Source organism: Podarcis melisellensis (assembly GCF_964234715.1).
Source record: "Podarcis melisellensis genome assembly, chromosome: 4".
Lineage (NCBI taxonomy): Eukaryota > Metazoa > Chordata > Lepidosauria > Squamata > Lacertidae > Podarcis > Podarcis melisellensis.
In genome coordinates this window covers 12,822,563-12,849,843 of record NC_138531.1, presented here as the reverse complement: position 1 = coordinate 12,849,843, position 27,281 = coordinate 12,822,563, and the positions used below count along the sequence as shown (strand labels likewise).

At 43.1% G+C, this 27,281-nt stretch overlaps 1 protein-coding gene across 2 annotated transcripts in view; it reads left to right on the top strand.

Annotated features, from left to right (window-relative positions):
• CLDN10 (claudin 10) overlaps positions 1-27,281 on the top strand; it is a 105,751-nt gene that overhangs the window by 35,621 nt on the left and 42,849 nt on the right. The gene's annotated exons all lie outside the window — the stretch shown is intronic.

Genomic DNA, 27,281 nt, shown 5'->3' with positions numbered 1-27,281 from the left:
GATAGCACGAGCCCCGATTTCTTGGCCACCACTCTTTTCTCCCTTCGTTGCTGCCGCCATTGCCATTTCTGCTCCTTATGGTCTTCAACACTCACGAAATCAAACGTAAACAGTTCCTCCTGTAACCATCTCTTCGCTAATATCGACTTAATCCTTCTCTTGATGTTACAGTCAAGCCTTGGTTCTCAAACGGCTCCATTTTCAAACATTTTGGCTCCCAAATGCCGAAAACACAGAAGTAAATGCTCGGGTTTTCAAACGTTTTTCGGAACCCAAACGTCCGACGCAGCTTCCGCTTGAGTTTAAGAGGTACTTGCAGCCAATCAGAAGCCGTGCCTTGATTGTCGAACATTTCAGAAGTCAAACGGTCTTCTGGAACGGATTACGTTTGACAACCAAGGTTTGACTATAGTCCATACTCACAGCTGACCTTTATTCTTTCCTTACATACAGCACCTGTGTTATTTATCATAAATACAAAATCCATTTCAAATCCTTCATAAACGTTGTTCTCAGACCTGGTGTGTTGGGAGAGTTAATTGCTATTTTCCTTTGTCCAGTTCATTTCAGGAGGAAGTGATGGACATATGTTTGCAACAGGAGCAGGGAACCTGTTTTTTTCTAAGAAATTGTATTAAAGTAATTTGGTCTGATCTGTAATAATCTGGAAAACTAATAAAAAATAATATTAAAATAAACATAAACAAGGACATTGCCAGGCTTCTTAGCATACATCAGGGATGTCCAACGGGTTGATCGCGATGTACTGGTAGATCCCCAGGAGGTTTTGGTAGATCGTGGTCGATCTCTGGGTCCCTTCCTTTATCATCGGTAAAACAGAATCTTTCCTCCTTCCTAAACCTGAACCCCTAAAAGGGGTTTTTAATTCTGTGAGTAGATCACAGTCTCTTGGGAGGTGGCCACCCCTGGTATACATCAACCATGTTTATATGTACATGGTCAGTAATACCTGTTAACATCAAATACAAAATGGTAGCAGTAACAGGCAACTTGCAATACTTTTGAAATAAATTAAAATGTTATAAAGCTACTTGCTTGCAACCCTTTGAAATAACAATTATGGATCCAGGATCTCTACAATTAGATGCTTCCACACTGAGGACGAACTTTATGTCCATGATAGGGCGATAGGGCTAATCCAGGTAACGGATCTAGATCATGAATCTATCAATTTACTGGATGTGAACAAACGCTCTGCCTTACTACTTGGAGTTAATGAATCAGTGTTGGCAAAAGCTACCTTGGGGTTAAAGAGCTCAACCTGAATAGTTCAGTTCTTGTACAGTACGGAATAGAGGCCAAGAAAAATCATTATCCTTTGTTGTGCCTATTAATCCATCCTTACTTATTTTTGACCTTTCTGATCTATTCTACCCAAACTAAGGAGAACCACAGTTGTTCTTCATTTGTCAAAACAAGGGATTGTTACAGTGGCGGCTTCCTTGAGATTAATAGTCTTCTTGTACCTGGAAAATTTGAGACAAGTAATACTGCAGGCCTCCCACATTCTAGGGAAAAGGTAGTTCTCTATCTCTGACAGCAGCAGCATGCTAATTTTGAGGAGCTTTAGCACACATGAGGGGTAAAGGATAAGGAGAGTTTTAGCCATATGTCTGACAGCAAGAGAGTGTTAAAATTCTCTTCATTATATGCAGTGCATTTTTTTTAGGGGAACGCAGAGGTACGCATACCCCTAAACATTTTGTGAATCTTTGTACTTTTGTCCATTTGTTGTATTTATTTCCCCCAATTTGAACTATAAAATGGTGGTTTTCTTGAGTCAAAATGAGAGTACCCCTAAACATTTTGAAAGGAAAAAATCTCTGTCAGGAATGGATTTTCCCAGTTTACCAAGTAGTTTACATGCACTAGGGCAACTTGGTTAATAGCTGTCATTGCCCACATCCACACAAAACAAAACCGGGTCTTAGCATACACGTGCTACCTTCTGAAGAAGAAATCACAGCTGTTTTGCTCCCTCCCTGGCTTTTTAGGTTAGTGTGGCAACTAAGTGAGGTTTGGCTTAGCATGTTGTCTGAACCTAGGATTGTGGTTCAAGTCTTTTGAAATATACTCGGAGTCGAGAGTGGATTTCATGCTCTTTATTCAGCTCATAGTCGTGAGGAGGAATGGAAGTTCCCCCAGAATGTCTGCTTTATATACATTATTTACAGAATGGGCCCCATGTGATTGGCTAATTCCAGGATTCACCTGTAGGCCAATCAGGTTGCGGATTCACTTCCACCTGGAGCTGGATTGGGTGGCTCCTATGGACCAATCAGACTGCTGCATTCTGGACCCTATTGTTCTAGGACCAATCAGACTGCTGCCTTTTGGATCCTATTCAACTCAGTACCTAACATCTCTTTTTAACCATGAACTGCAGTCACCCACTTCTAAGCTAAGGAGAAATTAGGCTAGGCTGTTGAAGTCGAAATGCAGCTCTCTTTTTTTTCATTTCTTTTTTCGGTAACTGGTAGGCTCCACTCTCCTCCCGTCCCACAGACTTCTCGCTTATCACCTGGAATGCAGAATTTATGGCTTCCGACCAGTGCTCCCTTCAGGCTTGTAAACGCTCTTTCCAGTCTTCAGGGAAAGAATGCTATTGCTTTTGTAGCCAAAATGGCACAGCCAATAAACAAGTGGGAATGGAGAGGCTGGGATCTTGATAATTCCCTTTCGAATCCTTCAGTAAGTAAGGATAACACAGATGGCCATAGCAAGCCTATATTGCTGTTTGTTACGGTGAGCCTTTTAAGATTAGTTTAGTTTTAACACGCCAAGTAATGATAATAATCACGGTGCTCCAAGCATTTACGAATCCCCGGGACAAAAAGCTTCGCAGCCCTTGAACCACTTCTTTCTACTAGGAGCTTGTAGCTTATATTCAGAGAAAGAAGCTCGTTGATAACAGCGCTTGCTCAAATGAGTTGGCAGCAGCAGCGATGCTAATTTTAAACACACTGTGCAAGCACTTCCAATGTATAGTATTACACTAAGTGAAATAAGGCACTGATCAGAAATCAAGCATTTTAAACTATCGGTTAGGATAATCTCATAATACAAAATCGCTGCAGACATGGGGATTTGAATCCCTTTTCTTTAGCACTTCTGCAGTGGAGTGCCACAGCAAACTCTCTTTCAAAAGAGAAGGGCTGGAAACTGGTGCATTATTATCCTGCTAAACAGGGGGTGCATGTCAGTATACAGAGGTTGCTATGTTACTGTACTGCTTCTCATATCGCATGCATAATTCTGACCTCAGAAGACACCAAGGTGGCCGTGAAAGGCACAGCGCGCAGAATGATTCCTGCCACACACACACCCCAGAGGAGAAAGAGACAGGAGGAGATGGAGTTGGAGAAGGCTTTTTCCATTCTTGACCTAACCCCTAGAGATCCAAGGCTACTGGTTGTGGATTGGTATGCTGATAACCCGGTGGCTACCTTCCATGGAGACGACATTGGAGAAAGGGGCTTGCAGTCTGGAGAAGGCCAGCTGAGAGAAAAGAGTTAGGAAGTAATCAAACCATAAGGTTCTTGCCTTTGTAACCTGTCCCAACAATATTCAGATAAGCTCCAAAAGACGAGAGGAGAAAGCTCAGGAACAGCAGTTGCAGACCTAAGAAGACCCCAGGCTGGCTTTGGAAGATACAGTGCCTAGGACAGTCTCTGTTAAGTTGTGGGTGAACCTATCAGACGACACAGCGATTCTTCAGACAGCTCTTGTTTATTCACAGGCCAGAACAGAACTGAACTGAAGGGTTCAGCCAACCTGCTTATATAGAACTCAACTACAAAGCAACAGTAACAACTTTCTGTAACTATCCAATCACTGAATGTCACTTTCAATTCCCTATTTGCATATGCGGACCTGAGTGAAAACTATCTACAGTATCCCCCTGCTGGCCCAGGGTGAGAACTTCAGTACATAACAGTCTCTTCCTCCTCTGGAGAATGGCAGGAATCTCGGCACAAAACGGATTGCAACCCTTCCAGCAAAATGCATTTTATATGGACAAACAGTGTGGGACAGGGAGGGCATGAAGATGACTCATGTGTACCCCACCCCAAAAAGGTGCCTGCATCCAGTTTTGAATGCACATTATCCCACAGTGTGTACATGCCCTTAGCTGTTTTATAATGCTATAAACCAAATTTGTGTAATTACGGTAGGTCTTTTTACTGCTTGTTTTTAAATTGCCATGTGTGCAATTGATAGCTATCTCTACTAGGATTCTGTTTTCTGACATCTTTACTGTACGCTGCCTTGGAAACGTTCATTGGGAAACAGTCAAGACGTTGTTATGTTTGGTGAATACATGGATGGGTTACAGGTTAGGTGGATAGAAGGATGGATGGAAAATCTAGGAGGGAACATATTGCACATTCCATTTTGTAACGTTCTAGCAGAATGTGGCAGTCCAATGAAGACAGGATGAGGTTTAATTTTCCCTGGTTCCCATTGAGATCCTTTGCACAAAGTACGGTAAATAAATTGTAATTTAACACAAAGGATTAACAACCAACAGTGTCGCCATTAATTTCTGCAGTCTCCTAAATTCTGATGTCTGGAGAGCGGTTGAAAGGGCTGAAAGAAGCACTGAAAAGGCTTCTCCCTGCACCTTGCTCTCTTCCTCCTGAACATATCCTGCACCCTCTCCCCTACTCATCTCTTGATCAATAGTACTCCAGGCAAGGCGCAATAATAATTTTAGGCAAAAAAGGCTGATAATATCAATAAATATCGGCCTAGGGTGTATACTCACAAAAAAGGATGTATACTCACAAAAAGTGTTATAACCCACCCCAAAGTCTAGAAATGTAATTGCAGTTCTAAATGTAGCTTACAAGGGAAGATCTATGGCTGAGTAATGCTAGGAGCCAACAGTTTGGAAGCACTTTAAATCCAATCTGCCATGTTGAAACTTCAGTGTTATTAGTTGCTTTTCTAACAAAATACTAAAACCAAGTGCAACCTCAAAACTAATAAAAAAACGTGAAGATGGGTCTTACAAATAAAAATGTGAAGATGGGTCTTACAGATCCTGCCCCACCAAAAGAGGCCATGGGGACTTAAAACCGTTCGAAATTAAAGGCTAGAAACGTAGGTAAAAAAGGAATATTTAGAAAAATAAATAAAAAGAGCACCAGGCAAACTACAGCGGGAGAAACATTCCACAAGCAGGGAGCTGCTATTGAAAAGACTCATTCTTTTCAAGCCATGTTCAAATATATAAAAGGATGTCACATAGAGGAGGGAGAAAGGTTGTTTTCTGCTGCTCCAGAGAAGCGGACACGGAGCAATGGATCCAAACTACAAGAAAGAAGATTCCACCTAAACATTCGGAAGAACTTCCTGACAGTAAGAGCTGTTCGACAGTGGAATTTGCTGCCAAGGAGTGTGGTGGAGTCTCCTTCTTTGGAGGTTTTTAAGCAGAGGCTTGACAACCATATGTCAGGAGTGCTCTGATGGTGTTTCCTGCTTGGCAGGGAGTTGGACTCGATGGCCCTTGTGGTCTCTTCCAACTCTATGATTCTATGATTCTATGATTGTGTTCCCACCCACTGGACCTGCTGTGAAAGACACACATGGAGAAAGGCCTCAGGTGATGACTGCAGGTTCTGGGTTGGTTCATATGGGGAGAGATGGCCCTTAAGCTACTGGGGTCCTGAGCTGCATAAGCCTTGATGACTCAAAATCAGCACTTTGCATTGAGTTGTGCCAGAATTGGGGCAATATGTTCAGATAGGTTCAATATGTTCCTTCCCCAGTCAACAATCTGGCCACTGTCTTCTCCACCAGTTTCTGAACCATCTTCAAAGGCAGCCCCACATATAAACACACTGCAGTAATCCAACCTTGATTGTACCAGGCTACCTGTCCAGACGTGCACAGCTCTGAACTACGTCCATTGGCGATGTCAAATTTAATTTTACCTCAGTTCACCCATCTTGCATAGTGCTGTTACTTAATATTCTCATTAAAGTTAGCGATTGAATTCCTCAGGACCATCCATCCAGCAGCCTATTTCAAATGAGGGCGCACAATATCAAATGCGTTTGCACCACTTCTCCCCCCCTCTTTATCTATTGTTAATCCATTAACTCTTTTTCCTGTTTTCGTGCCACTAAAAAAGCAATGATTATTGAGAAATACATGGTGCAGATCTAGGTTTCTCCTAAGACTTCGTTTTTCAGCGTATTTATTGATAACCATGGAGATAAACAATTTTTGTAGAAATTCCTCATTAAAAAGCAAAGAAGAAGAAGAAGAAAAGTGCAAAAAATGGTACCATTACAGGCTATAGAGCTATTAATGTCAGGGATACAGTTTTAAAGAGAGTTTAAAGTGGTATGATAGGAGCATTGTTATCAACAATGAACACACCTGAGCAGCTTTTGCTAGTTGTGGGCGCACCACAAAACAGCCCCAAATGCCTTTTCCAAATGCAAAGTGGGATAGTTTTGCATATCAATATCACAGGCCATGATGCTTCTTACATACAACCTTCCACACTCTTAAAAAAGTATTAATTTGCTTCAGGGTCGATAAAAAATAAATGATTTAAAAAATAATAATTTTAAATTGTGATTTAAATCGATTTGATTTAAATCAAAGCCACCCTGCACCAAAGTCTTTCAACCAAGTGTTTTTTGGACATGAGCACACAATGGGCATTTATTTTGTACACTCCTTAATCTTGAGATGTTAAATCTTATTAACTAATAGTTTATCTTTATAGACTAAACTGGGTAGGTAGGTGGACTTTGTCTATTATTTCTCAGATGGCAACGAGATGCACACTATTCCCGGAATATATCATTTTGAAACCACCCATTCATTCAAAATTACGAACAAGCCCTGATTCAGATTTCCAAAGGAAATGAGGACTCAGGAGTTTTATATTTCCTTTCCTAGATGGAAAAATTCCAAAAAGTCGCAGCTCCTTGAATGTTGTCAGATAGGCGTATATAAACAATTAGAATGACACAGCAAAGCTCTTCACATGTTGCACGCAGCAAAACGATCTATTTGAACTTCAAAAGCTGCTCCTATCTTCAGAAGAAAGGCAAAATAGTTAACAAATCTTAAATGCGTAAAAAAAGTTATCTAAATTGTCACGACATATTTTTAAAAAAATTTGCGTTTCTTTACATTTGCAAAAGGCCAAGCTGTTTTAACATTCTGATCCTTCTAACTGCAATGGAAGCCTCAGTTTGTGTTGCCTGCAGTAGCTGCAGTTCATTCTACCCAAGAAAAGTGGTTAAAACTTAAACAATGGAGGAGGGAGCTGAAACCTGGAGAAAGACAGCAATTTGCGCCAACCATTTTTGAAAAGGCAACACTAAATTCTATTCACCTACAAATCCAGACAGACCAGAAATCTTGCCTATATGGCTATCTGCTACAAAGAGTTTTACACGGGAGCTCCGTGTAACAGGTACCAATACCAAATGCACATTTTAAAGCAAATGTTTTTTGACAGGAACAGCCTAGTAGTTCAGGCCAATGGACCATCGTGTTCAGTATCCTGTTCTCACAGTGGCCAACCAGATGGCAAATCTGCAAGCGGGATCTTGGCATAAGAGCACTCTCGCTCCTGCAGATGCCAGCAGCCGGGATTCAGAGTCATACTGCCTCTGGCTTTGGAGACAGAGTATTCCGGCTAAGCAAATCAGTCTCTTAAGCTTAAGCCAAGAAAGGGTATTCTCTATAAGACTGAATATCAATATACGTATCAAGACTTTGAGATTAGACCACTGAAGAAGCCCGAAAAACTATCCTGGGAGGGTGCTACCTGCAAGCCCCACTTAAAGGGCTCCATTGGGGGCAAACAGCGGCCTTTTGATTACTTGGACTGCCAGGGCGAAACAGGTACAAAACACTGGCACCCTGTAGTCTACAACTTCACTGTCTACAACTTTATTAACATCCATCTACAATTCTACTAGCACCTCCCGGTATTGTGAATATCACCGAACTTACCTTTTGTTGGTATCTTCATGAACTTATCCAAAAGACTGAGATAAGCATTTGAAAATTCTACTGAAACCGGACATTGGGTAGTTCGCAAGTCTTTGTGGCTTTGTTTAATGTTTTGTATTTTTCTCAGAAGGTTGACAAAGTATGTACAGTGGTACATCAGGTTACATATGCTTCAGGTTACATACGCTTCAGGTTACAGACTCCGCTAACCCAGAAATATTACCTCAGGTTAAGAACTTTGCTTCAGGATGAGAACAGGAATCGTGCTCTGGCGGCGTGGCAGCAACAGGAGGCCCCATTAGCTAAAGTGGTGCTTCAGGTTAAGAACAGTTTCAGGTTAAGATAGGACCTCCAGAACGAATTAAGTACTTAACTTGAGGTAGCACTGTATAATTATTGTTCTCTGTATATTAATCGCCAACGTGTTGCATGAGTCGCACTACAGTCAATACCTCGGGTTGAAGTTGCTTCAGGTTGGGTGTTTTCGGTTTGTGCTCTGCAGTGACCCTGCAGTAACGGAACATGTTACTTCTGGGTTTTGCCGCTCGCACATGCGCAGATGAAGAAGAAGAAGAAGAGTTTGGATTTGATATCCCGCTTTATCACTACCCGAAGGAGTCTCAAAGCGGCTAATATTCTCCTTTCCCTTCCTCCCCCACAACAATCACTCTACAATGAAGTGTGACTGGCCCAAGGTCACCCAGCAGCTGCATGTAGAGGAGCAGAGACGCGAACCCGGTTCCCCAGATAACGAGTCCACCGCTCTTAACCACTACACCACACTGGTCAAAATGGCATCATGTGCATGCGCAGAAGCAGCAAATTGCAACCCGCGCACGCGCAGACACAAATTGCCTTTTGCTCTGGATGCCAATGGGGCTCCGGAATGGATCCCATTCGTATCCAGAGGTACCACTGTACTTTTATCAGCAGCACAGGTTGCATTTTTCTAGCATTGGAGACAGAGTATGGCTAGTTGCCCTTGGTGGTCATCACTGCCTCCAATGGGAGAGGAATCTGTAGCTTAACTAGGCGCTGCATAAAGTGGTCCTTGCCTTTGTCTGTCCCAAATACTCCAACATGCAGCTTCATTGCATGGCCATGAGTTCTGGTGTCACGGGAGAGGCTGAAAAACTTTTCCATATACACTTTCTCCATGCCACAAATATTTTTATGAACTTGCACCATGTCACCTCTTACTGGGCCTTTCCCTGAACCCGTAAGTCTGCAATGTTTCATCGTAGAAGAGTTGTTTCATCCCCTTGATCGTTTTGGCTGCAAACTGAACGTGAACAATACAGTGGTACCTCTGGTTAAGAACTTAATTCATTCCGGAGGTCCGTTCTTAACCTGAGACTGTTCTTAACCTGAGGTACTACTTTAGCTAATGGGGCCTCCCGCTGCCACCGCACAACTTCTGTTCTCATCCTGAGATAAAGTTCTTAACCCGAGGTACTATTTCTCGGTTAGCAGAGTCTGTAACCTGAAGTGTCTGTAACCTGAAGCGTCTGTAACCCGAGGTACCACTGTACTTCTTCTTCTTCTTTGGCGATCACTCGTAGCCAAGTAAGATTGTCTTCCATGAACACAGTCTTAACATTGTGTCCATAAGTGACTATGGAGGCCAGTTCTGGATCCACACGTCCTTCCACAGTGGGGTTTGCCAAGCATGCCTTCCTCTTAACACATTTCTCCCTTTCATCCTGAGTTTGAGCCTCTTCAAAGCTCATGACACCTTTGGTAAAGGCTGTTCTCCAACTGGAGTGCTCACAGGCCAGTGTTTCCCAGTTGTCAGTGTTTATACTACATTTTTTTAGATTTGCCTTGAGAGAGTCTTTAAACCTCCTTACAGACACATGCTGAAAGAATAACACATGATGGAGCAACTATACATTTAATGTATAGTTTGGTGGTGGTTGTTGTTACTGTTGTTGTTGTTGTTGTTATACCCCACCCATCTGGCTGAGTTGCCCCAGGTACTCTGGGCAGCTTCCAATGCATATAAAAACATAATAAAACATCAAACATTGAAAAATTCCCTAAACAGGGCTGCCTTCAGATGTCTTCAAAATGTTGTGTATTTCTTTATCTCCTTGCCATCTGATGGAAGGGCAGGTGCCACTACCAAGAAAGCCCACGCCTTGGTTCCCTGTAACTTCACTTCCTACAGTGAGGGAATCGCCAGAAGGTCCTCGGAGCTGGACCTCAGCCCATCAGGCAAACTGTACAATTATGGGAATGGTAGTTTAAAGGTGCAGAAAGCTGTTAGGAGACCTACCACAGACCTTTATTTTCCAGCACCTTTAAAAAATTACAGTTTCTTGGGGGGTGAACCACGGCTGTTAAAGTAGTATAACAGTGATTTAAAGGCAAGGTGTAGAGTCCAGCCAAATTTGGTGGTGGTCTCTGAGTTATCGAAGAGAACCTGTTTGTTCCTGAGGCTTTTCAGCTATTCAGTAGGGTCCAGATGCCAATTCCAAGTCGCACAGGAGAACCTCTGCAACTGCAGCTTCTCTGTTGTGATATTTCTGAAAGTGAAAGGACAGAATTCTTGGTGTGGGTGGAGTATTGCATCCTTAGGACGTTGGGTGACCCACGTCATATCTTTTAATCCCAAACTATTCCCCTCTAACCTCCGTGCTACACAACCTTCCAGCTCCTCGAGTAATCGAGCTGGGACTTGTTGTCGTACATAGCCTGACCCAAGCTAAACAGTACGCTTAGATCACTCATTAAAATAATTAATGCTTGCAAAAACACATTCCAAACCTGCTTTTCAAAAACTGTTGGCGAAATTGTTTCAAAGGAGATAATAAATGCATTGTGTGGTCTCCTGTAAGCTAATTTAACTCCAATGGAATCCGCATTGGTACGTTGGCACAAAAACCCACATAAATCAGAGTTCATCAGCTTCTTGCCATGGGGAACTTGGAACTAGCAACACGGAGAATTATATTTAATCACACTGATCTTTATTTTCCTTTCAAAATGCTTCCTTACCTCATTACCTGCGTTGGAATTAAGCATTTAAAGTATGATTAGAAATTTAATTAGGCATATGTTAAAGAAACTCGGATAGTTTAAATACCTGGAGCTGCTTAAGTTATCTAACACAGTGTGACCTACTGCTACTGACACGAGCAATTCATTTGATATTAATTGTGATGACTGGTGTATCATCAAGTCTTCAACTAAGGGTACTCCCTAATAATAATGATAATAATAAGAATACATTTGGTAATGAGTCAGACCTAGCTGATGTGGTACTCTAGATCATTCTTCCCCAACCTGGTACCCTCCTGATGTTTTGGACTACAAATCCCATCAGCCCTAGCCAGCAAGAAATGCCCTGAAATAAATGTAATTAATATAGCAGCAAGTCACGCTGGGACAGAAGCTCTCTATGCTGACACTCACCGGAAAAAGAATTGCAACACACACACACACCAAAAATGACAAAATACGGCACATATTAGCTTAAAATTTGCATATGCTGATGTACATGTCCAGACACAAATTTAGAACTTATTGCTTTCATTTAAATAGAAATGCAATATACCTGACCATAGCGGGGAAGCATAGGAACCAACTCCAATGGGCTGAGGTCCTTTTGGGGGACCCAATAAAATATTTGAGAGAGCCAGGGTGTGCTGGGTCCGGGGGTAACCCGTGGAACACGGTCCAGGACCGGACCAGAATCCAAAGGTTCCGCTAGGAGTCAGTCCAACAGGGCCAAGACAGGACACGAGGCAGAAAACCAGGCAGGTACAGGATCTCAGGCAGGATCTAGCATACAGCAATGTTGCTCCCACAACCTGGGGCAGGGTCCGACAGCCTTTTACCTTTGTCGGGGAGCGGCCGGTCCTGATCCCCCTGCGACTCACCTCCCTATTTCGCCTGAAGGCGAGCACTCCTCCTGCGAGTACTCAGGTCTCTCCTTCTCTCAGACCTTAGCCTCTGCAGCTTGGGAGACATCGGTGGGTTACTAAACCCAGGGGCCGCCTCAGCTTCCCGTGACCCAACCGGTAGTAGAGCAGCTATAAGTGAAGGCCCAGCTGAAGGCAACAAGGTTATCCCCGCATCGGGAGCCAGGGCAGGCTCAGGCCCCTGACTCAGCCCAGCTGGTGTTTGTTGCAGGGGAACCTGTGCAGACTGGGGCTCTTCAGAATCAGGCCGCAGACTTGGTTCAGATGCCGCCTGAGGCAAAGGATCCGGTGCAGACTGAGTTCCGAGTCCGAGCCCCAGGCCATCACACGGGGCAGTGGAAAAGGAAAGGGTGTGTGGGGTGTGTGGTCCGCCCCAGGTGGCATCACTGAGGGGGTGGGTGACAAAATAAAATAAAATAAAATTGGGTTCATGAAACTTTTTAGGAGTGATGTGGTGGCGTAGGCGCCTGCAGGTACCACGCTGCCTGAAACGGCAGCATGGGACTTGTGTCTGCCTACTGTCTCAACCTCAGCCGTCCTACAGCTGAGGGGGAGGCAGCGGAGAGGCTCCAAGCATCAGAGACGCTCACCCCGCCCCCACAGGCAGATCGTCCCGCCCCCATGGGTCGCTCACCCCGCCCCTGGCTGCAGGACACGCCCCGCACCAGGCACCCGAGTGGCTAGCTACACCGCTGGGCCGGGGACCCCCAAGGTTGATGGGCGCTGCCATTCAAATGGTGTGCATGTGCCGTGTCTTGTAGCTGAATATTTTATTCAAGTTGGCACCTCTGTGGGGGAGACCTGTGCACGAGCTCAGTCTACTCTCTGGTGCTAATGGTTGGTGGGCAGTGGCAAGACGTCCCCTCTCCTTCCTTATTGTGCTTTTATCTTTAAGCATCCCCACCCCAAGAATCCCGGGAACTGTAAGTTCCCCTGTGGACTACGTCCTTGCAATTTCTTTTTGGTGAAAAATTCTTTCTTTCTTCCTTTCTTTCTTTCTTTCTTTCTTTCTTTCTTTCTTTCTTTCTTTCTCTCTCTCTCTCTCTCTCTCTCTCTCTTTCTCTCTCTCTCTCTCACACACACACACCTCATTCCTTTTAAGGATATTTAAAAGGGCTTGCTTTCCCCCGATGTTATTTCTGCCTCGAAATCTACATTGGTTGCTTTCATCTTTGCTATCCTCTTCTCCTTCCCAAGCTGGAATCTGGGCTCCAGCATATTCTCAGGAAGAAGCTGATATAAACAATCCTAGCAAATGTTCTTCATACACTTTTGTGTGCCAAGAGTCTCTTATTTCTTCTTGGTTACCGTTTAGAAAAATAACCGTGTTTAAACTGAAACACAAACAAAGACATAGGCCTGCTTATCAGACCCACACGACTTGTGGCCTACCAGGAGGAACAAAACCCACAACCCACATACTGTGTCTCGACAGGAGTTTGATATCCTACATGGCTGGTGTTCAGCCTGTGTAGAATCATAGAACTGGGGAGCTGGAAGGGACCTCCAGGGTCATCAAGTCCAACCCCCTGCAATGGAAGAATCTCAACTAGGTCATCCATGACAGATGGCCATCCAACCTCTGCTTAAAAATCTCCAAGGAAAGAGAGTCCACAACCTCCCGAAGGAATCCATTCAAACAGCTCTCACCATCAGAATCTTCTTCCTGATGTTTAATGAAAATCTCCTTTCTTGTAACTTGAATCCTACCCTCCAGAGCAGGAGAAAACCAGCTTGCTGCATCTTCCATGTGGCAGCCCTTTAGATATTTGAAGATTGGTATCATATCTGCTCTCAGTCTCCTCTTATCCAGGCTAAACGTACCCAACTCCTGCAACCATTCTTCATAAGGCTTGGTTTCCAGATCCTTTATCATCTTGGTCATCCTCCTTTGCGCACGTCCCAGCTTGTCAATATCCTTTATAAATTGTGGTGTCCAGAACAGGACACTGTATTCCAGGTGTGGTCTGAATAGAGTGGGGCTATCACTTGCCTTAATCTGGGCATGATCACATCCTGCTATTACTGATCCTTTGCTAGCTACCATTACTAGCATTAAATAAATATTATTTTATATCATTTTTCAGGCATTGTGTCTGATGCTGGGGGCCAGCTATGGAGCATTAATTTCAACTGCTGAGTCACTTCCTGACAAATGTAGCTTCTTGCCACTTAAAAGGAAACACACAGAGACATTTACCAAAAGGAAGTCACTGTATGTTGGCTGCAGCTCTCTGCTGCTTTTGTGTTTTTCAAGTAATTAACTAACTACAGTTCTTGGTGCCATGTTATCTAATATTCAAAGCAACTAGAACATCAGTTGTTGTGGGAAAAGCTCTGGGGTTTCAAAATGATGCCATCTGGGAGCTGTGAAACTAAGACAAATGCAAAGGCAATGCAAAGCAAAGTGAAAGGATTGAAGGAGGGTTGGTTTTTGGAATACATGTAATCTTGGTTATCGGTGAAATGTACATCTAAGGCCAGCCTAGTCTTCTAGCAGAAAGGGCTTTCATCCGGCCTGGCACTGGCCTGCAGGTGGTACAAAAGCTGTCACAAATGCTGGAGAAAGTAGACTGGAATCGTAGATTCATGGAATTGTAGAGTTGGAAGGGACCCCACGGGTCATATAGCAGGAAACTCAGCTAAAGCATCTGAAATATACTCAGAGTCGCAAAGTGATTTTATGCTCTTTATTCAGCTCACAGTGGTGAGGAGGAATGAATGAAAGTCCCCTCAAAGTATCTGCTTATATACATTATTTACACAATGGGCTACACATGATTGGCCAATTCCGGAATTCTCCTGTAGGCCAATCAGGTTGTGGATTCACTTCTATCTGCAGCATGATTGGGTGGTTCCTGCCGACCAATCATACTGCTGCATTATTCTAGGACCAATCAGACTGCTGCATTCTGAATCCGATTGTTCTAGGACCAATCAGACTGCTGCATTTTGGATCCTATTGTTCTAGGACCAATCAGACTGCTGCAGTTTGGATCCTATTCAACTCAGTACATAACAGCATCCATGACAGATGGCTGTGGAGGGAGGACAAAAGAGATACAAGCCCTTTCTTTGTCAAAATCCCCAGTGATCTTGTTCAATGAGCAACACAGCTCATATCTCAAAACCTCTTGACATGTTAGGATTTCATTAAAAATGGAAAGAATTGGATTGCATGTGAAGTGAAAGACCTACATTGGCTCCCAGTACGTTTCCGAGCACAATTCAAAGTGTTAGTGCTGACCCTTAAAGCCCTAAACGGCCTCAGCCCAATATACCTGAAGGAGCACCTCCACCCATCGTTCAGCCCAGACACTGAGGTCCAGCTCTGAGGGCCTTCTGGTGGTTCCCTCACTGTGAAAGGTGAAGTTACAGGGAACCAGGCAGAGGGCCTTCTCGGTGGTGGCGCATCTATCTGACTTTTTGAAGGCATCTGAAGGCAGCCCTATATAGGGAAGTTTTTTAAGTTTTATGTTTTATCGTGTTTTTAATATTTTGCTGGGGGACTCCCTGAGTGGCTGGGAAAACCCAGCCACATAGGCGAGGTACAAATAATAAATTAGTAGTAGTAATAGTAGTTATGGATGCTTCCCTCCTCTCTCCCTACACTGGCATAAACTGAGGGCAGCTGCGGAAGCGGGGTTGTTTATATACCACTTAACTACAATCATCTCTAAGCAGTTTACAAGGAAACAATGCAAAAGAGTAACTAAAAAAATAGTCCGAACTATTAAATGAAACTTCAGTTAAAATGCATGCTAGAATTAAAAATTATTTGGTGAGAGGTGGAAGTATTGCACTGGGTTTCCAGGTCATCGGACTGAACTGAGTGGGCTCAGGGTGCAGGCAGGGACCCCTACCTGTGGCCACGCCCCTGCCACACCCATGGAATGCCCCTTTGGGAGGACTGACACTGGTTTTGGCCCAGTCAGCTTTAGGCCTGCTGGCTGAATTGGGATGAGCCCTGGGGACTTAATGCCAACTGAGCCCAGCCGAGCAGGAGATCCAGTGCATCTTAAGCAGCTCATCCCAAAGTATCTTGCCACATCATTCATTATATAAGTGACTTACAAGCTGCAGAAATTGCTGCTTTATTATTTATTTATTTATTTATTTATTTATCATCATCATGATCATCTTAATTATTTGTCAAAATGTGAATTTTTTTATTTTTTGCATTTCCAAAAACAGGAACAGAGAGCATACTTAACCCCCCTTCCTTCCTCCCCCATATTATTATTATTATTATTATTATTATTATTATTATTATTATTATTATTATTTATACACCGCCCAGAGGTTTCAGGGCAGCTCACAGAAAAGATCAACATAAAAACCACAATATATATAATCAAAATAAAGACAAAACCCAGTAACAGCCCCCCTTCCAAAAAAGAGCCACATTTTAAAAGTGTATTGGATGTCAATAAGATCAACCAAAGGTCTGGTTAAAAACAAATGTTTTTGCTTTTGCTTGGCACCTAAAGGTGTATAATGAAGGCAACAGATGAACTTCTCTAGGGAGAGTATTCAACTTACAACTTCATACCAAATACAGCATGTCTACATATACTGCACCCAGTGATTTTTGTCTGAGGGAGGTTGAACACAGGGGTACACATACTCTTAAAAATTTTGTGAATCTTTGTACTTTTGTCCATTTACTGTATTTATTTTCCCTAATTTGAACCATAAAATGGTGATTTTCTTGAATCAAAATGAGAATACCCCTAAACATTTTTTTAGCAATAAAAGCACTGCATATACCATAGGACTTCCCTGGTTCCTTTGCTTTTCTACTACTCCACGTAATCCACATCTTTTCAATCTTCCAATTTGTTATCTATTAAAAACTCCTTTATCTATTTCAACTCTGCTGGATTTACTCGAGACCAGCTAGGCTATGTTTTTGTTCATACTGGCTCTTAATATATTCAATAAACATTATCTATTCCTGCTAAAAAATTGAATTTTTACTTGGTTTGGTTTTGAACGAATGCAACCAACGTTTACAATATTTACAAGGGTAAAAGGTTGCCACCCGTCCCGTATAATACAAGATTGTTCCATATTTCAATGTAAAATGCTACGTCCTGTATTGATATGGTTTTGTCCTGTATTTCAGGTCTTCTGACTCTCTCTCTCTCTCTCTCTCTCTCTCTCTCTCTCTCTCTGCCAAGTTAGGGACCTTTTTCAAATGCATGTGACTGAAAGGGTGTTTGAAAGGTCTTGTCTTTAAGCTCAGGGTAGCCAAGAACAGACAGATCTGCAAATTCATGCGTGTGTGTGTGTGCTTCAGACGGACCATCCTGTTAGGCCGCAATATCTTGCAATATTTTGGTTGAAATCACTTGGTTGGTTGTGTTATATACTGAAGTTCTCATGTAATATTGTCGGTCTAATGGAAGTATGTGAAATGTAACCAATATGCTTTTGTGCCTAATTGAACCATTACGTGTAGTGCTGTATATAAGGAAACCATTACGATTGTACCTAACGCCTTGTCTCGGTGTGGAGGGATGTTATGTACTGAAGTTCTCACCCTGGGCCAGCAGGGGGATACTGTAGATAGTTTTCACTCAGGTCCACATATGCGAATAAGGGATTGAAAGTGACGTTTAGTGATTGGATGTTTACAGAAAGTAGTTACTGTTGTGCTGTAGTGGAGCTCTATATAAGCAGGCTGGCTGAACCATTCAGTTCAGTTCTGTTCTGGCCTGTGGATAAACAAGAACTGTTTGAAGAATCGCTGTGTCGTCTGATATGTTCACTCTTAACAGGTTGAAGCCCCCAACTAACCTGCCCTGTCCTGTATTTTGCCAGAACAAAGGTGGCAACTCTGGTAAAGGAAATAGTGGCAAATGATAAAATAACATGCTTTCACGCCACGTGAGCAGTAAGAAGACTAATGACAATGGCAATGCTTAATTTGCAGAGTTTTCTCATTGTACAACAATGAGAAATATGCCCTCTGAAAGGAACAAATGGCCAGGAATTCAGTCTTTTAATCTCCTAAACACCTAATCCTTTGGATTCGCTGCCCTCTAGCGGATGTATAGGAACTTTTCTTTCTCTCTCTTTCTGACGCACAACATAAATATACACAAACAAGTGAACATACACTTTCCTTCTCAAATATTTTCATTGCAAATGTTGCAAGTAAGTTAAAATTAATTTGAAATAAAAACACAAAAGGGGTAGCTTAAAACCAAAATACAAAATAAGAAAATAGGGGAAAGTAAAGTAGCAACAGGGACGTGGGTGGTGCTGTGGATTAAACCACAGGGCCTAGGACTTGCCGATTAGAAGGTTGGCGGTTCAAATCCCCGCAATGGGGTGAGCTCCTGTTGCTCGGTCCCTGCTCCTGCCAACCTAGCAGTTTGAAAGCACGTCAAAGTGCATGTAGATAAATAGGTACAGCACTGGCGGGAAGGTAAACCGCGTTTCCGAGCGCTGCTGTGGTTCACCAGAAGTGGCTTAGTCATGCTGGCCACATGACCCAGAAGCTATACACTGGCTCCCTTGGCCAATAAAGCGAGATGAGTGCCGCAACCCCAGAGTCGGTCACGACTGGACCTAATGGTCAGGGGTCCCTTTACGTTTACCTTTAAAGTAGCAACATTCACTTTAATATCTGGAATAATTAGATATTATTATTATTATTAGGGAGTACCCCTTGTTAAAGACTTAATGACGCATCTGTAATCATAACTAATATCAAATATCCTTGGATCTTGCCTGTTTTCACACACTAACAACACATCCTGTAGAATTCTCTGTGTGATATTCTATCTGCACAATCAGAAGGAATATCAGGAACCAAAACGTCATATTGAAAAATACAACTTTCAAACTATTCGGCCCCAAAATGGCAACTAGACATTCCGTTTTGGCGACTGCAACCCAGGTTTAAGGAGCCATTTGGCTCCTAGCTTATATATTTGAGTGTCTAACACCAGGTGCCCTATCTTGTAGAGCACATGCAATGGTTGGGCATATAAGCGACGAGGCTATTAGACTAGAGAGACTCTGTCTTTAGCTAGTTTTCCTCTCCCTACCTGCCAAATCATTGAATCATAGATTTATTGACTTGGAAGAGACCATGAGCGTCGTTTAATTCAACCCCTGCAATGCAGCAATCTTTTGCCCCAACAAGGCTCTCGAACCCTGAGATTGAGAGTCTCATGCTCTACCGAATGTGCTAAATCACTCCTCCGGTGATTGCCATGGGAGAAGCTCCTTTGCTTTTGCCCGAGTTCTCAAGTTCTAGTCTCGGTACCCTTCTATGCTATGCCCACCCCACCCAGGCAATCTCATGTAATCGCACGACAATTCAGGATTATGCTCAGCTTCTGTTTGATTTATTTAACTTCTACACCTGACTCTCCAAATGCTTGAGGGGGGTGGGGGGGGGCTGCACTTCAGAAAAACACAATAAAATGCTCAAGCCATTAAACTGTAAAAAAATCAAAATGCTAACCGCAACTGCTACCTAATACAATTTGCAAAGGTCGGTTTCGGCAATAGCGAATAAAAGATTCCAGTCTCTGCTCAGCACACATGTATTCTGGGATATAGAAGCTGCTACATTAAAGGTCTATACGGTAAGCTCATGATTGGACCGGGAATCATTTCATTACAGTGGTACCTTGGGTTACAGACGCTTCAGGTTACAGACTCCGCTAACCCAGAAATAGTACCTCGGGTTAAGAACTTTACCTCAGGATGAGAACAGAAATCGTGTGGTGGTGGTGCAGCGGCAGCGGGAGGCCCCATTAGCTAAAGTGGTACCTCAGGTTAAGAACAGTTTCAGGTTAAGAACGGAACTCCAGAACGAATTGAGTTCTTAACCCGAGGTACCACAGTACCTCGTTATGTGAATCTCTTCATCCTCCTCCATCCAGCCCCATATTCTCAAACTGGATTTCTGGATCCACTGAGAGCATCCCCCCCTCAGTCAACCGGACACCAGCCCTGGGGTTTGTTCTCGATTCCTTCCCCTCCTTTGGAACTCATATTCAATCTTCATGTCCCTTTTTCTTGTCCTTTCATTAATGTAAAACTCTGCTCCTTCCCTCTGCTCAGGGCTGGTCTAGGGAGGGAGGAGAAATCCATTTTAGAGGGATTTATACGTGGGATTTGGTGGTTGTGACCCAATTAAGCTTTGATCACATCCTCTCATATTAGGTGCCCACTCATATCCAAGCTGCTTGTGGTTTAAAAATCCCAACTCATTAAATGGATTTTTTTTAAAAACCAAACATTATATGTGTAAAAGAGCCAATCCATATGCTGCAGCATAATTTTATTTATAATTTATAATTTATTTATAATTTTCATGATAGTTATATGCAGCTTGTGTGCTCATTGCGTTAGGAAACCTGGGAAATATATTCATATTATATGCATGCAATATTATATCTATAGTACAGCATATAATGACGCATAGCTCCTCACAACGCTCCTTCCTTTCCAATTTATCTTTTTGCGGTCAGTCACTCCATTGTATTATGTCTCATCGTCTTTTATGATGTATCGTTGCAATTGACCTATGGCTAAACAAGGCATTAATTTGTATAAGTGAAGCCAGAAATAGGTACGCACACAAATCAGGCAGAATGTGGGCCATAAACAGCTTTCCTGTGTAGTAATTCTTGCGAGGGTTTCTAGGGACACAGCTATACCTGTGAGTGGAGCATAAAGGGGGAAATAGCTGTGTCCCCAGCAGCCCTAGCTAGAATTGCCCATTAGGAATGTTGCTTATGGCCTCATTCTGCCAACATCTGATGATGATGGGGAAAACAATGCATGGCAGATGCTTCCTCTCAGAGTGTGGACTTTGAAGCCTTAATTACTAAGACTTGGGGCTAAACCTTCATTATTATTTTTAAAGTAATATTTATTGAAGTTTTAAGGTTACAAAAAGAAAAAAAAACACCAAATTAAACAAAAACAAGGCAACACATCACAATAAAAAAACAGAAAAATAGAAACAATTAAAAAAAACAAATCGAACCTTCCCATAACTTATCTTTCATTTGCTTGTTTCCTTGACCTCCTCACACCTCCCTTTTTTGTATTCTAGTTCAGTTAGCTATTTCAGCAAATCCTTCCCATCTTTTCCAATTTTTATCCTGTAATTTATCTTAATATTAATGTAGCTTTACTTTCCCTCCTTTCACCAATTAACAGTCTGTTTTTTCCTAAACCTTTGTAACATTTCTGCTAAAATCACATAAATTCATTCCAACATCATTCTAACATTCATTAATTTTACAATGTTTCTGTAAGTAGTCTTTAAATTTCTTCCAATCTTCCTCCACCGACTCTTCTCCCTGGTCACGGATTCTGCCAGTCATTTCCGCCATAAACCTTCAAACCAATTCTGCATTTCCTGTGTAGTAATACAGGGATGCCAAAGTCTTTTCTTATTGCTACTTTGCCTTTCAGAGCACCTTCATCTTCAGATATTAGATGGTGAAAATGTGGGTCTCCGTGATGTAAAAGTTTCAGCTGCCGATTCCTGCAGATCAAGGCTGCTATGACAGGCAAAGGGGCAGAACAGGCCATTTCCCCCCAAAGTCAGTTATTATAAAATGGGCTGAAGACTGCAATCATAGAATAATAGGGAAGGGACCCTGACGGCCGTCTGGTCCAACCCCCTGCAGTTAGGGTTGCCATATTGCAAAGTTGAGCTTTTTGGCCATCAGTGCTTTTTTTCTTAAAAAATGTTTAGGGGTACTCTCATTTTGACTCAGGAAGATCACCATTTCATCATTCAATTTGGGGGAAATAAATACAGTAAATGGACAAAAGTACAAACAGCGTGCATTAACTCAAGGGTCAGCAAACTTTTCCAGCAGGGGGCCAGTCCACTGTCCCTCAGACCTTGTGGGGGGCCACACTATATTTTGGGGGGGATGAATGAATTCCTATGCCCCACAAATAACCCAGAGATGCATTTTAAATAAAAGGACACATTCTACTCATTTAAAACACACTGATTCCCGGACCATCCACAGGCCGGAATTAGAAGGTGATTGGGCTGGATCCGGCCCCCAGGCCTTAGTTTGCCTACCCATGCATTAACTCATATTACACAGTTGTCTGACAGCTCACAGTGACTTCCACACTGGCACGAGGTTGTGTGCACTAACATCTTCCTGATTCCTCTGATGAAAAATAGTAATTTTTCTACTAATATTGAAATGAGGCCAGACAGCAAACCACCACACATCCACATTCCACACTGTTTCACACATTAAACGCTCACTTCCACCTGAGACTCAGGAAACACCATGACAGGAAATGAAGCCGCCATTGGAGGCAGCAGCGGAGCTGACGATTCACCATGCTAGAGAAGATTTTTTTAAAAAAATGTTTAGTTTCTTCCCCCGTTAGATTCACAAAATATCTAGGGGTATGTGTACCCCTGCTTCCCCCCAGGAAAAAAGCACTGGTTGCCATACATCCGGGTTTTCCCTGACAGGAATCTCAGAAGCGGTCTCCCGTCCAATTTGAAACCATACCAGACCCTGCTTAGCTTTGCAAATATGCACTAGGAGCAGGGCATTTGAACCATTTTAAATCTGAGAAACTGAAACTGGTGTTTTACAATGCAATCCTATGCATGTCTACTCAGGTGTAAGTCCCACTGAGTTTCATGCAGCCTCCTCAGGGAAGCAGGGACAGGATTGCAGCCTTTGCATGATTGCTGTTGTTGCTTTCACATTTATATCATGGCCAGAAATCAACCATTTTGGGACCCAAGGTACGCAATATGAGGGGGTGACTTACAAAATGGGGGTCACCCCACCATATTTCATACACATGGATACTCAGGAGACAGGCCAGTGAAAAATTGTCTATTCTATTTCAAAGGGAAGGGAGTGGTGCTTTGTTTCTTTCACACCCCTTGATAGGTTTGATAGCTTACCTATCTAATCTTTGCCGCAATGATGTATGGAATTGGCTTACAACAATACAACAAAGCATCGTTCAATATTTTCAATTATACAAATGCCACATGAAAGGGTAAAGGGATGAACTCCTGGAATTTGGCGTGAGTCACCATCCCAATAAACACAGTAATAAAGGTTTTTCTAACTACTTAGAGGAGAACTCCACCCAGTTTGCTCATCTGAGAGAGCATAAGGTTCACAAGTTCATGCGCAACTCAGAAGCTGTCATGTTGGCTGGAAATAAAACCTCATTGGGGGTCTTTTTCTTTCTTTTTGCAAGAAGTAACATCAGAATATGGGGATGCCTAGCCTTTCCCTCCCTGCCTGCCGTTTTTCTTCTGCATCTCAACCCACCTAACACGGGCAGGTTCCCCCCTCCCCTTGTTATGGGATTCCAAGTGCATTTGCCGACCCTCACAAACTCACCTCTTGTGCTCTTGAAGAAAATGAATACACATTCCTCATCCCCATAGCAGATACCTGGTCATTGCCGATTGAATACAGGAGACTTGGTTGAGCTTAGCACACTCCAACTCCGGCCCCCAAGGCAATTGCCAGCAGTTCCATACAGTTTAGGTTGGCAGCTGTCCTCTCTGATGTTGTGCAGTGGAAATGGATGAAAATTGATTTTATTATTATTATTATTATTATTATTATTATTATTATTATTATTATTATTACCCTGTCCATTTGGCTGGGTTTCCCCAGCCACTATGGGCAGCTTCCAACAAAATATTAAAAACACGATAAAACATCAAACATTAAAAACTTCCCTAAATAGGGCTAGCTTCAGATGTCTTCTAAAAGTCAGATAGTTTTTTTTATTTCCTTGATATCTGATGGGAGGGCGTTCCACAGGGCGGGCGTCACTATTGAGAAGGCCCTCTGCCTGGTTCCCTGTAGCTTCGCTTCTCACAGTGAGGGAACCACCAGAAGGCTCTCAAAGCTGGGCGTCAGTGTCCAGGCTGGACGATGGGGGTGGAGACGCTCCTTCAGGTATACTGGGCCGAGGCCATTTAGGGCTTTAAAGGTCAGCACCAACACTTTGAATTGTGCTCAGAAACGTAGGTCTTTCACTTCACATGCAGTCCAGTTCTTTCCATTTTCTGTGAAATCCTAACATGTCAAGAGGTTTTGAGGTCCAGGCCCTCGACGCTGGACCTCAGTGTCCTGGCAGAATGATGGGGGTGGAGACGCTCCTTCAGGTACACTGGGGCCGAAGCTTCAAAGGTCAGCACCAACACTTTGAATTTTTCTCATCAACGTACTGGGAGCCAATGTAGATCTTTCAGGACCGGTGTTGTATGGTCCCGGCGGCCACTCCCAGTCACCAGTCTAGCTGCTGCACTCTGGATTAGTTGTAGTTTCCAGGTCACATTCAAAGGTAGCCCCACGGAGAGCGCATTGTGGTAGTTCAAATCACAATCAATTAACGCTTCAACCTGTGCTGTATCATTCTAAATGTCCTCTGAATCTTCTGTTAACTGCATGGGGGCGGGGCGGGGCAGGGCTCTGTATTTCCCTTCTCTGCAGCTATACAGTGGTACCTCGTGTTACAGATGCTTCAGGTTACAGACGCTTCAGGTTACAGACTCCGCTAACCCAGAAATAGTACCTCGAATTAAGAACTTTGCTTCAGGATGAGAACAGAAATTGTGCAGCGGCAGCAGGAGGCCCCATTAGCTAAAGTGGTACCTAAAGTTAAGAACAGTTTCAGGTTAAGAACGGACCCCCAGAACTAATTAAGTTCTTAACCCGAGGTACCACTGTATGGTACCTCATGTTTAGTACCTGCCCCAATCATATAGAAAGAAGGGGAGGGGCTGATGTTTAAGACCAAAATAGCCCCACAGAGGAGTGCAGTACTTTTCCCCACCTGCAACTTATGTCTTAAAAGGTTATCTCTTCAACGCAGGGTGTGTCCAGACAACCTGTTTATTTCAGCATTCATCCCAAATTTATTTGCATGAAGATGAAATAGTGTTGGCTATTTAATGGGCATTCACTCTTTAATTGTTAGGGGAGAGGTTGTTGACATTGGATCAAAGCAGGTGTTATCCTGTACTTTTCCAGTCACTGCAGAAAGTCCAGCCTTTCCAGGGAAGAGGGCTTATTGTACAAGACCTCCCGATCATCTAAAATTGCACAACCTGAATTTGCCGGCATGTGATTGGATCCCACTTGCAAACAGTGACAGTCTGGAAGTGCCCAGAAACTCTGACAGCAGAAGTTACCTTAGCTAGGAGAAAAAGACTGTGGGGAGGTGTGTCTCAGGCAGGATAGAAATTCTGCACAACACCCGAGTCATTTGCTGTTAAGGTCAGGAGTTCCCTCTTTCTACGTGACTTGTCATTTCTATGTCTAAATGAATAGAACAATTGCCACCATGTCTAATGTGCTTAAACTTGTGGTAAGATTTGAACAAGAGGCTTCTGGTTGACACATTTTAAAGCCACTACGTTATACCAGCTCTGTTTTACTCTGCCCAGAATCACAGCATGTTCCTTTTTTAATTGGCACAGAAGAAAATAATAGCAGTGTGCTCTTAAAGGAATTACCGTATTTTTTGCTCTATAAGACTCACTTTTTCCCTCCTAAAAAGTAAGGGGAAATGTGTGTGCGTCTTATGAAGCGAAAGCAGGCTGTGCAGCTATCCCAGAAGCCAGAACAGCAAGAGGAATCGCTGCTTTCGCTGTGCAGCAATCCCTCTTGTTCTGGCTTCTGAGATTCAAAATATTTTTTTCTTGTTTTCCTCCTCCAAAAACTAGGTGCATCTTATGGTCTAGCGCGTCTTATAGAGCGAAAAATATGGTATATTCACCTAGTTTTGAACACCTAAGAAAACTGTTTAAAACCGCACGAAAACAAGGAAGGTTGCAAGGTAGCTTTATCCCTCAACATGAGCAACTTTCTAAATAACGTCTATGTTTTGGGTCGTTTCTCATACGGCTATCAGACAGCACTGCTGAAACACGACTTCCTGCTTCTGTTTGTAATCAAACGACAGGTCCCCAAGTCCTTTTTTCTTTTGAAAGCAAGCTTGGCTGATCTTATCGGCCCTTTATTTTTCATTCTCGGATTACAACCTCAGAGATTTTATCGCCGTGAGTATCTATTGTAAATTTCACTCCTGTTGCAAGTTAGGCAGTTAGTGCAAGCACTAAGAAGGAATCGTTATTAAAGAATCACATTTATTTATATAGTCTTGCTGCCTCGGTGGTGGCGAATGAGTCCCTAGGCAATCAGGTGTACAGACCGATTTGCAAGAAGTGTCACTTTCTGGCATAGCACTAGTAATCTGAGCTAATCAACGTCACCCTTACAGCTGCTGCACCTGTGTTGTTGCTGTTGTTTAGTCGTTTAGTCATGTCCGACTCTTCGTGACCCCATGGACCAGAGCACGCCAGGCACTTCTGTCTTCCACTGCCTCCCGCAGTTTGGTTAAACTCATGCTGGTAGCTTCAAGAACACTATCCAACCATCTCGTCCTCTGTCGTCCCCTTCTCCTTGTGCCCTCCATCTTTCCCAACATCAGGGTCTTTTCCAGGGAGTCTTCTCTTCTCATGAGGTGGCCAAAGTATTGGAGTCTTAGCTTCAGGATCTGTCCTTCCAGTGAGCACTCAGGGCTGATTTCCTTAAGAATGGAGAGGTTTGATCTTCTTGCAGTCCATGGGACTCTCAAGAGTCTCCTCCAGCACCATAATTCAAAAGCATCCATTCTTCGGCGATCAGCCTTCTTTATGGTCTAGCTCTCACTTCCGTACATCACTACTGGGAAAACCATAGCTTTAACTATACGGACCTTAGTTGGCAAGGTGATGTCTCTACTTTTTAAGATGCTGTCCTGGTTTGTCATTGCTTTTCTCCCAAGGAGCAGGTGTCTTTTAATTTTGTAGCTGCTGTCACCATCTGCAGTGATCATGGAGCCCAAGAAAGTAAAATCTCTCACTGCCTCCATTTCTTCCCCTTCTATTTGCCAGGAGGTGATGGGACCAGTGACCATGATCTTCGTTTTTTTGATGTTGAGTTTCAAACCATATTTTGCGCTCTCCTCTTTCACCCTCATTAAAAGGTTCTTTAATTCCTCCTCACTTTCTGCCATCAAGGTTGTGTCATCTGCATATCTGAGGTTGTTGATATTTCTTCTGGCAATCTTAATTCCAGCTAGGGATTCATCCAGCCCAGCCTTTCGCACCTGTAACAGCCACCAATTCTGCTTGCAAGAATGTGGCTGTACATATGTAAGGGCATCATGGGGCACAGACTCCAATGAATGAATCTGTGGCTCGGGCAGGACTGGTGAGGAGTCCCAGGTATCTCCCCCTCTTGCTGCGACCAGCTCCCCTCTGCCCTTGTATCCCAGAATCAAAAGAGGCATGAA